The following is a 10,746-nucleotide window of genomic DNA, read 5'->3' on the forward strand; positions in this document are numbered from 1 at the left end:
AACAGTAAGTATTACTAATAACAGTCGTCTTGAAAATATGTGAACAATACGTCGATTTGTTGTGTAGCTAGCTTAGCCTTTTACTGTAACAATTTTGTCACTTTTCTCCGGGAAAATAAAGACTGATTTTCCTAATAACTACTTTTAATTGAACTAGTGTCTACATTGTTTGGCAATGATCAGAGCAGTTAGTAATGTAATTCATTATTACGTCCGTGATGTAACTCGTTGCGCTGCTTTCTGTATAACCGGCTCAAGCCTCTATTGTGTTCAAGTGATCAAAGCAGCAGTGCAGTTAAAGTACTAACATGATTATAGAAAATAAAATAATTTCATTGTCAATACACGCAGATTGAGAGAGAAAGACTTGGTACAAGGCGTTATAGCTCGGTTGGTAGAGCAGCCGTGCCAGCAACTGGAGGGTTCCAGGTTCGATCCTCTCTTCCATCCTAGTCACTGCTGTTGTGTCCTTGGGCAAGACACTTTACCCACCTGCTCCAAGGGCCTCCCACACTGCTTTAAATGTAACTTAGATATTGGGTTTCACTTTGTAAAAGCGCTTTTAGTCTCTAGAGAAAAGTGTGATGTAAATATAATTCACTTCACTTCAAGTTTTACCATAGCCAGCATATAGTACAACATTTGCAGCCTGGCTTCCTTTTTATGTTAAGTTAAAGTTAAAGTACCAAAGATTGTCACACACCCACTAGGTGTGGCAAAAGTATTCTCTGCATTTGACCCATCATTCTTGATCACCCCCTGGGAGGTGAGGGGAGCAGTGGGCAGCAGCGGTGGCCGCGCCCGGGAATAATATTTGGTAATTTAACCCCCAATTCCCACCCTTGATGCTGGGTGCCAATATGTGTCCTGCGCATCGTCTCCTCTTTGAGCCAACAACAAACCACGGTGAGCCGCTGATCTCGCTATATCATCAGGAATGTTGTGATATGGTGTCAATATTTCATGCGGCCTTCGCAAAATAACATATAAACTAATGTAGTAAACAAGGCTGCCGAGGCGGGGACGGAAGGCTAGTCAGCGTGGTGAAGAGGGCTTTATTCGCATCAACAACTCCACCTCCCAAAACAGACCTATTTTGCGTCCGTCAAAAAGTGGCCAAAAGAAAGAAAGGTCTTCACACCAAAATCTATGTAACATTTTGACCAAAGAACCATCTTTACATTATATATAGTAGACCAAAATGAATTGTTTTAAAAATAGGGAAAACATCATGATATGAGCCTTTTAAAATAATCATGTTTTTGATTGAACAACTCCAAAAGAAAAAATAGACATTATTGCACAGGCAAGAAAATAAAGAAAAACATCTCTTTTGGTGTCTAAAGAAAATGTATCTGCTGTTCCACATAATCAAAAAAAAAGTGAGGAGCAGAGAAGACAGGAAACATTTTATTCTAAAAGGTCTAACAATGATGTGAAATATTAAAGAAATATTAAAAGTCCCATATGTAGAAATGTGGCCAGAAATGGCACTGCAAGCTCGGTCAAGGAACTTCAAATAGCAATCCACGAGTCCTACGCTGTAGGTTTCTCTTGTTTATGCTTCTTGCAAGATTTACGCCACATCTGATGTCAATTAGCCAAATGTATTTGTAAAGTTACGCAGCAATATTTTAGTCAGGACAGATTGTTGGCATTACCCTGCTAAAATGTCTAGTTTGACAGCAAAGATCACCATCGAAAGTTTTATATAATAATATTTGTTATATTACATATCACATAGGCCTAATTTGATTGCAAGCCAAGGCCAACAGTAAAATTACCGCCATATTTCGTTCAGCATAACTCCATAGTGAGCAAACCCACATTACGCATAAATCATATAGCCTACTACCATGTCCATCAATACAAAGTAAAAAAATCATTACATGTAAAGAATTATATTGTGCCAAACAAATACCACCCCATATGTGCCTGATGCTCATACAATACCAGAAACCACAATTAGAACAAAATAGGCACTGACACTACCCATATCCACATAGCTTTTATTTGTTGAAAATATATTTTGCCCTGTCAGTTGGATGACACATCGACACACATGCTAACAGTCGTATATTTCCCCCGTTAGCCTGTATGTCGATGTGACATTGACCGGGCTAGCATGCTAAGCATTTGTGGCACAAACATACAAGCTTTGTTAGACAAGGTCAGAGACTGTATTGGACAATATAGTATACATATGAAATGTCCATTTCCATTTATTACAATTTTGGCGTCAGATGAAAAAAATCTTCTCCGCCTTCAATCGTCTCCATCTTTCAAAGGCATCCCTGATACAAATCTTTGTTTTTTTCCTGGCTTTGTCATGAATAAGTTGAGAATCGTAACAACGCCTTTTAGATTTACTAAGCTCTGACATGTTTAGCAACTTTACCAGTGGCAGTACCTTGTATTACATATGTCACATTTAACATGGTTGAAAGAAAAATAAATGAGTATTTTTATCAAAATTTGGGCTTCACGGTGGAAGAGGGGTTTGTGCGTCTGCCTCACAATACGAAGTTCCTGCAGTCCTGGGTTCAAATCCAGGCTCGGGATCTTTCTGTGTGGAGTTTGCATGTTGTCCCCGTGAACGCGTGGGTTCCCTCCGGGTACTCCGGCTTCCTCCCACTACCAAAGACATGCACCTGGGGATAGGTTGATTGGCAACACTAAATTGGCCCTAGTGTGTGAATGTTGTCTGTCTATCTGTGTTGGCCCTGCGATGAATTGGAGACTTGTCCAGGGTGTACCCCGCCTTCCGCCCGATTGTAGCTGACATAGGCGCCAGCGACCCCAAAAGGGAATAAGCGGTAGAAAATGGATGGATGGACATTTAACATGGTTGAAAGAAAACTAAATGAGTGATATTTTTATCAAAATTAACAAAAAATTTATAAAAATGACGATGGTGTTAATAAAAATGCAAAATCTGAGTGTCATGACGATGGTGATCCGGGGGAAAGTGTGTAATGTGACAAGTAAAAGGTCAAGCAGGAGAAACTCTTCTAGCTCATCTACATCCAGTGCGTCATCTGCACACTTGAAGAAAGCTGAGAAAGCATTGTTGCTGGAAAAAGGCACAAGAAGAGAAAATAATGTAAATAAAGGAACAGCAGGATTTTGTCTTGGACTTACTGCTGCTGTGCTTGCATTGGAGTCGACAACATGTTCAAGAAATAATCACCAGTTTTGCTTGACGGACAGTCACTATGTTTCCATGCAATAAATTCCTCTGATTTCTCAAATATAGTAAGTTTTTTTCAATTTTCACACCAACATGTGAAGTCTTAGTGATCATGGACACTCTCTATTGCGACTATTGGTCATACGCCATGTGGGTCTTGTACACTGGGGGGTTCTTATATTCTTTTAACGCGGATTAATGTATTGCTTTTCCGGTGGACTAATGACTTCACACCAAAACAAGCCATCTGAAGTTCCCTACAAGTCAACAGCCTAGTTTTGTTGTACCTGATGTCTGCTGTGATATTGGCACAGATTATAAATTGTATATTTTTAATGGCTATGCTAATGTTAAATAGTAGACGGCATCAAGAAATGTTCTTAGATTGTTCTACGAACATGACACTACTACCAAGAATGTTTTAGAGCGGATGTTGGTCTAAAGCAAAGACTGGTAGGAGGGACGTTATTTTGAAGGAATTTTCAGACTCCGATACACGGAAATAAAACTTTTGAATGTGTCGGAGTTCATTGACAGAATGAGTATTAAACCCGAAGGAAATGACTGTTACTGATCCAGATGAGGGTTGCTATCGTCCTGGACAAGCTTGCCAGTCATGTAGAATAAGGAGTTATTGCTAATCAGTTTGGAGTACACCAATACAGCATGAAAAGGTTTGTGTATGCTTTCTTCTTTGCCTTATAATAATATTCCTGCTTCATTCTCTTCTATCTCACTTGTATTTCGTTCGGGAGTACGAATTAAGCCGACATTCTCCATTTCTTTAGCTGCCTTCTTAAATAAATCTCTAAGTTATTTTTTTCCTCCCATCGATGCACTTCAAAATGTTACGTTCTTTTAATTTTTTAAACAAATAAATAGTCTCCTCCTCATTTCAGTTGTGGTCTGTTATGATTTAATGCGATTTGCGTTATAACCTACGTGTTCAGACTGGCGCATGCACAATGCGAAGGGTCCCCTCCAGCACCACACACCCACCCGAGAGATCTGGTTTCCAATCACATAACTTAGGTATGTTAGTCCGGTTTCTCAAAAGTCAAACAATCAGATAAAGGTGATTCCATGGGTTGTAGGATGCTTCATTAGAGCTGAACTACTTGAACCATCAGACTAATGTTGTGCATTGAAACAGAGTCAGTCAGACTGTGTTAAAGTACTTCGGGATTGAGACCAAAGGTTTTCACACCTTTGTTGCAAACGGGTTGGCTACGAAAGTGGATCACGGGAGGTATGTCAGCTCAAAGACCAATCCTGCAGATGAAGCATCCAGAGGTCTGTCTGTGGTTAAATTCTTGTCATGTAAACGATTATTGAGGATCCAGACTTTCTTTAAAAGACAGAAGACAAACATTTGCCACACAGCCTATTTCTACGGAGAAACCAGACATCAAAGCAATTTAGAGGAAAATGTAATCATTTTTGGATCTTAGAATGCCACCACGAAACTTATCCTAAATTTTTCTGGATGGACTATAATCTCAAGACCTCAGTTGCCTGGTTTCTTCAGCTCAAAACTATTCTCTGGGAGCTGAAGAGAAAAAGGCAGGAGTGGATTGGATCCAGCTCATCCACACAATCAATTGAAGAGATGTAAAGGTTAGAAACTCTATTAAAAGCCAGTCACTCTATAGTGACTTCTCCAAAATAGAATCTACCATCATTGGCTCCAGTCAGCCGGCTTTTTTCATGGAAGAAATCAAATCACTGGAGAGTGGCTCAAGTGGTAAGAAAACCTGTGACCAGTGACCATTTTGAATTTCAAGAGAATGGCACAAACCTTGTTGGAGCAGAGCGAGACTTAAGAAAAGCCTTAGCTCCCATGGCCTAAAGTAAGATTCAAGTTACATTCCTGCCAAAGGGCATTTACTGGATGTTTAACACCCTCCGTCCCATCATGACGGTGTGTGCGAGCAACTCACCAGGATGGTCAAAAAGATGTTGGTTTCTTTTATATCCTAACAATCCTCGGATGTTGAAAGCCTGCATACCTACTTAGTGGCCTAGTGGTTAGGGTGTCCGCCCTGAGATTGGTAGGTTGGGATTTCAAACCACGGCCGAGTCATACCAAAGACTATAAAACAATGGGACCCATTGCCACCCTGCTTGGCACTCAGCATCAAGGGTTGGAATTGGGGGTTTAATCACCATAAAGGATTCCTGGGCGCGGCACCGCTGCTGCCCACTGCTCCCCTCACATCCCAGGGGGTGATCAAGGGTATGGGTCAAATGCAGAGGACAAATTTCCCCACACCTAGTGTGTGTGTGACAATCATTGGTACTTTAACTTTTAACTTAATACCATCCTGTGGAAGGGCAGGCTATTCTTAAGGAATGCCGCCCCTAACCAAGATCATTGATGTCAATGAGTTTGAAGCTATAATTTAAAAATCGTGTTACATTAGTTAAACGTAAACCCGCTCTTGCTTCTGGTCTATTTCAAAAGAATGATCAATACCTTTTCAGATCTGTTTTGGAGGAAGTGGATAAGGGAATACAAAAGTGGACAAAACCTCAGAAGTTTCATGGTTGGAGAAATTTTTGTTGTCGTCTGTCAAACACATACTTGCCAACCCTCCCGGATTTTCCGGGAGACTAGCGAAATTCAGCGCCTCTCCCGAAAACCTCCCGGGACAAATTTTCTCCTGAAATTCAGGCAGAGCCAGAGGCCACGCCCCCTCCAGCTCCGTACGGACCTGAGTGATGTGTATAAAGAGCGTGTCTACCCAATGACGTTATAACTGTATAATTATCGAGGGCGAGTTCTTGGTTTCTTATGTGGGTTTATTGTTAGGCAGTTTCATTAACGTCCTCCCAGCGCAGTAACAACACACAACAACAGCAGTCACGTTTACGTCTACCGTAAGGCAGTTCGTCTGCCGTAAACAGCACGTGCCACTCTTAAACAGGACAATACTGCCATCTACTGTACACGCACCACAACACCTCCAGGCAACTTCAACCCTTTACTAATCATCCTCCATTCACATCCCATCTCCCCGGATTGTAAATAACCTAATGTAAATAATCAAATGTATTTCTAATGTATATACTTGTTCTTATGCTATCTGAACTCACTGTGTTCTCTGCTTGCTGTACATATCCTACTAAGTAAGACCTACACTGTTTCAATGTCCATTTCTCTGTTGATGCAATTGTTGATGACTGAAGTACTGATATCAACCAAAGCTCCTCATCCCACCCCCCGGATTGTAAATAATTCAATGTATATACTATTATGATTAACTTGTGTGATGACTGTATTATGCTGATAGTTTATATTTGTACCGTGAATTGATTAACGTGGACCCCGACTTAAACAAGTTGAAAAACTTATTGCGGTGTTACCATTTAGTGGTCAAATGGATGGAATATGTACTGTACTGTGCAATCTACTAATAAAAGTTTCAATCAATGGGCTTCACGGTGGAAGAGGGGTTAGTGCGTCTGCCTCACAATACGAAGTTCCAGCAGTCCTGGGTTCAAATCCAGGCTCGGGATCTTTCTGTGTGGAGTTTGCATGTTCTCCCCGTGAATGCGTGGGTTCCCTCCGGGTACTCCGGCTTCCTCCCACCTCCAAAGACATGCACCTGGGGATAGGTTGATTGGCAAAACTAAATTGGCCCTAGTGTGTGAATGTGAGTGTGAATGTTGTCTGTCTATCTGTGTTGGCCCTGCGATGAAGTGGCGACTTGTCCAGGGTGTACCCTGCCTTCCGCCCGATTGTAGCTGAGATAGGCGCCAGCGCCCCCCGCAACCCCGAAAGGGATTAAGCGGTAGAAAATGGATGGATGGATGGAAGTTTCAATCAATCAATCAATCAATCGTGCATATGTGACAATAACATCTACGGCTTTTAGAAAGTGCAGTCCATAACTGCGCACACAACAGCTATTAATATACTCCTCCCCTCTTAACCACGCCCCCCAACCCCCACCTCACGAAAACGGAGGTCTCAAGGTTGGCAAGTATGGTCAAACAGCTTTTCATGGTTCATAGATTATGAAAGAATACCAAAGACTTACCTGAACAACTTGCACGTGCAGAACAACTGAAGACAAAGTCATGACATTTGGACGGTGCATTTTCAAGATCTTTTTGCTCCTGGAAGAAGCATAAATGTCCTGACGCAACATTGAGACAAATGTTGGACTGATTATTTGTTTTGTGATTTCTATTCTTTCTTTTGTAATTGTTACAGTATCACAATTAGGGGCAGGTGCGTAGGAGCCGCATTCCATTTTTTTTTTCTGAGGGCATTCAATCGATTGCAACTGGACTGTTTGGTTTGTCTTACACGTTTTGCCTTTCATCTAAGTAGACTATCAGTTTCTGCTTATAGACTTAGATTGGTCAGATCTAGTCTAGCAGCTGGTGCCAAAACCCCAACAATTTATACTCCCAACACAAAGGAGGGTATGCCTGGGCAAGGATGGTTCCACTCTATTATAGTGAGAAAAAACAGCTGTTGAGATGCAAGACTAGATGTTACCAATCTGAATCTATGAACATGAACTGATGAAACACACTTAGATGAGCAGCGAAACGTTTTCTAAGACAAACCAAACAGTTCAGTTGCGATGGATTCAATGGCCTGAGAATACAATGACCAGGTTAAATGAGAACATCCATAAACAGTCTTCTATTTATGTTTATATCATTACATCAGGCGTATACAGGTGGCAATATAAAATTGGTCATGTAAGCACAGGTGTAGGGAATTAGGAATCAGGTCCTAGGTGCGCTAGCATATTGTTTTACAGGCTCGTGGGGGCTCGCGAAGTTGTCCGGCAGCGGGGAGTCCTACCTGGGGTGCGGTCTCGCTGGTTTGAGGGCTGGCTATCCCCTGCTTCTCCCGTGCCTTGTCCTCTGCTGGGCGCGTCCTTCTATGGCCTACCACTGGCCCTGCCGGGTGGCAAGGAGGTCCCGGCTCTTGGGTTCCTGTCGCTAGCCGGCGTGGCTACGTGAGGCCGGTGGTCCCTTGTTCCCTGGGCATCACACCTGCTGTTTTAGGGTTGGGCTCTCTGGGTGGCTGGGGCCGTACTTTGGCTCCCACACACACTGGAAGACAAATACACTGTACATACAAATTCACATACACACAATTATTCATACATTCATACACACATAGGTACATACATACATGCACACATTGGTGCTTACCCACATATTGGTACTTACGCTCCCACATACATACACAAATGCAGTACATACACTCGCAGTACATGCATGCACACGCAGGTTCACTGTACAAACAAAGATATACAGATACTGTACATATACAAGCACATATGCATACATACACTCATGCCTATAGTCATATTTCATCAAACATAATGTTACCCTAGGGGAGTGCAGAGTGCCACAGGGTTCGGTTCTTGACTCTGCACTTTTCAGCATTAGGTGTCATCATTCGCAAATACAGTTTTAGCTTTCATTGTTATGCTGATGCCCCTAAAGCTGACCAACGCGCCAGATTGGAGGCATGTCGAAATGAAATCAAACCATGGATGTCTAGCAACTTTTTGCATCTTAATGCCAAGAAAACGGAGACAAAGGCACCTGCTTACAGACACCACCCAGAATTTTGACAATAAAAAAATTGTACAAAGCGCCTGTGAAAAATGTTGGCATTATTTTCAACACAACTCTCTCTTTTCAGCTGCACGTTAAAGAATGTTACTAAAACAGCCTTCCTTCATCTCTGCAATATCGCTAAAATCTCGTATTTTTTTAACCAGTGACACTGATATGCATTTGTTACGTCTTGTCTGGATTACTTTAACGTATTATTTTCGAGTTTCCCGATGGCCAGCATTAAAAGATTACAATACAAAACGTAGCTGCATGATTTTGGACTAGAACAAGAACGTTTGATCATATAAAACCTATACCGGCTCAAATGCACTGACTTAGGGTACCATTTTAAGGTTGCATCACTCTGGAATACCCCACTGGCAAGTTAGAGATGCCAGTTAGGTAGAAGTATTTAAGTCCTACCTGGAAACTCATTTGTATACACTAGCTTTTGGATAGATCCTGTTAAGGCCAGTTGACATGCCGCTTTTCTTTTTTGCTCTGTCCTCCCACTCTTGCGTGGAGAGGATACCAGGTTGTCATGGATAATTTATGGAGAGGTACCAGTCTGGAAGAGGCGCCAGTTGTTAGTTTCTGCCTTGGCGGCTTGTCTACACTACCTGCAACAAGATCCCCTACAGCCCTGCGCTGGCTTTCCAATGGACTGGACTTTCACATGATCTATTAATGGAAAAACTCAATAATTGGAACCATTCAGCATCCATTGGAGCTGATCACCCAGAAGTGGGGCCCTCAGATCTGCGAGATCTTCCCAAGGTTACTTCTTTTTCCCAGCTCGGGCTTTTGGAGTTTTTCCTTGCCCGGATGTTGGTTCAGATCAGGGAATGTCCTTGTGGTTGGTGAAGTCCTTGTGATTAAGACGTAAATAAATAACATTTGATTTATTAGTCAAATATTACCAACTGTTTACTGCAGGGGTGCCCACACTTTTCCAGCAGGCAAGAGCTACTTTTCAAATGACCAGGTCGAGTGGCTGTCTTGAGTTTCCAATAAATTCTACAACTCTTATTTTTTTGTGATAGAGTGATTGGAAAACATACTTGTTTGTCACAAAAAACATTCTTGGAGTTTGGTTCGTTTATGGATTTAAAACTATACAATATGTTCTGCCCCCGGTCTGTGGAACGCTCTCCCTGACCACCTCTGGGCACCTCAGACTGTGGATACTTTTAAAAAAGGCTTAAAAACCCTTCTTTTTAAAAAAGCCTTTTGATAGATTTATGTGTAGTAGTTCTAAAAAATTAGGCTGTTCTAGTTTTTATTTAATTGTACTATTTATTTTACTTGTTGGGGGAAGCTATGTGTTGTTCTGGCTTTGTTTTTGTTTTTTTTAAATGCACTGTAGCACTTTGAGATTGTTTGTTCAATGTTAAGTGCTTTTACAAATTGAATCTATTATTATTAAACCACTTATGGTAGCATAAGCTAGCCAATGGTGGTGGTGTTATATTGTTTGCTTTGAAAAATGTAAATATGAGCAAGTTGAAAACGGCCCCTTCAACATGCAAAACTACTTGTTTTTCTTACGTTGTGCTTTGAGTAAACAGGGTTTTTAACAGTCATGTGACAGCCAGCTTTGTTGGTGACAGGAACCAGCATGTTTCCTTCACAAGTCTCATCCACACAAAGAAACTTGTTGACAAGTAGGAGTAAAAATGGATGCAAAATAAGATGTTTATTTTGCAGTTTTACTCAAAAAACAACACAGACCGAGTCGCCAACGTGTACACAAACAAACGGCCTCTGATATCAGCCTGCATGCAAAACCAAATCATACGAAAAGTGGAGCGGAGGAAATCAGAAGCCAACAAAACGTCTTCTATTTAGAAACTGAGTTTGGTTTGGTGCAGCTTTGAAAGAATCTTCTACGACAAACTAATTAAATAAAAAGTCTTCATTCCTTTTTAGCCGCTTATGAATACACATTTGTGAGAACCTGT

The 10,746-nt window shown here is 41.4% G+C and overlaps 1 protein-coding gene and 1 long non-coding RNA gene across 2 annotated transcripts in view; one reads left to right on the top strand and one right to left on the bottom strand.

The window, feature by feature from the left end:
* LOC133550902 (uncharacterized) overlaps positions 1 to 10,746 on the top strand; it is a 57,965-nt gene that overhangs the window by 1,372 nt on the left and 45,847 nt on the right. The window lies entirely within an intron of this gene.
* Positions 1,994 to 10,746, bottom strand: part of LOC133550901 (androgen receptor-like) — an 86,427-nt gene continuing 77,674 nt past the window's right edge. The window contains exons 9-11 of the mRNA XM_061897031.1: positions 8,016 to 8,285; positions 7,234 to 7,312; positions 1,994 to 3,073 (exon numbers count right to left, since the gene is read on the bottom strand). The gene's annotated coding sequence lies outside the window, so the exon portion shown is untranslated. The remainder of the gene's footprint in view (positions 3,074 to 7,233; positions 7,313 to 8,015; positions 8,286 to 10,746) is intronic.

Source organism: Nerophis ophidion, linkage group LG04 (genome assembly GCF_033978795.1).
Source record: "Nerophis ophidion isolate RoL-2023_Sa linkage group LG04, RoL_Noph_v1.0, whole genome shotgun sequence".
Lineage (NCBI taxonomy): Eukaryota > Metazoa > Chordata > Actinopteri > Syngnathiformes > Syngnathidae > Nerophis > Nerophis ophidion.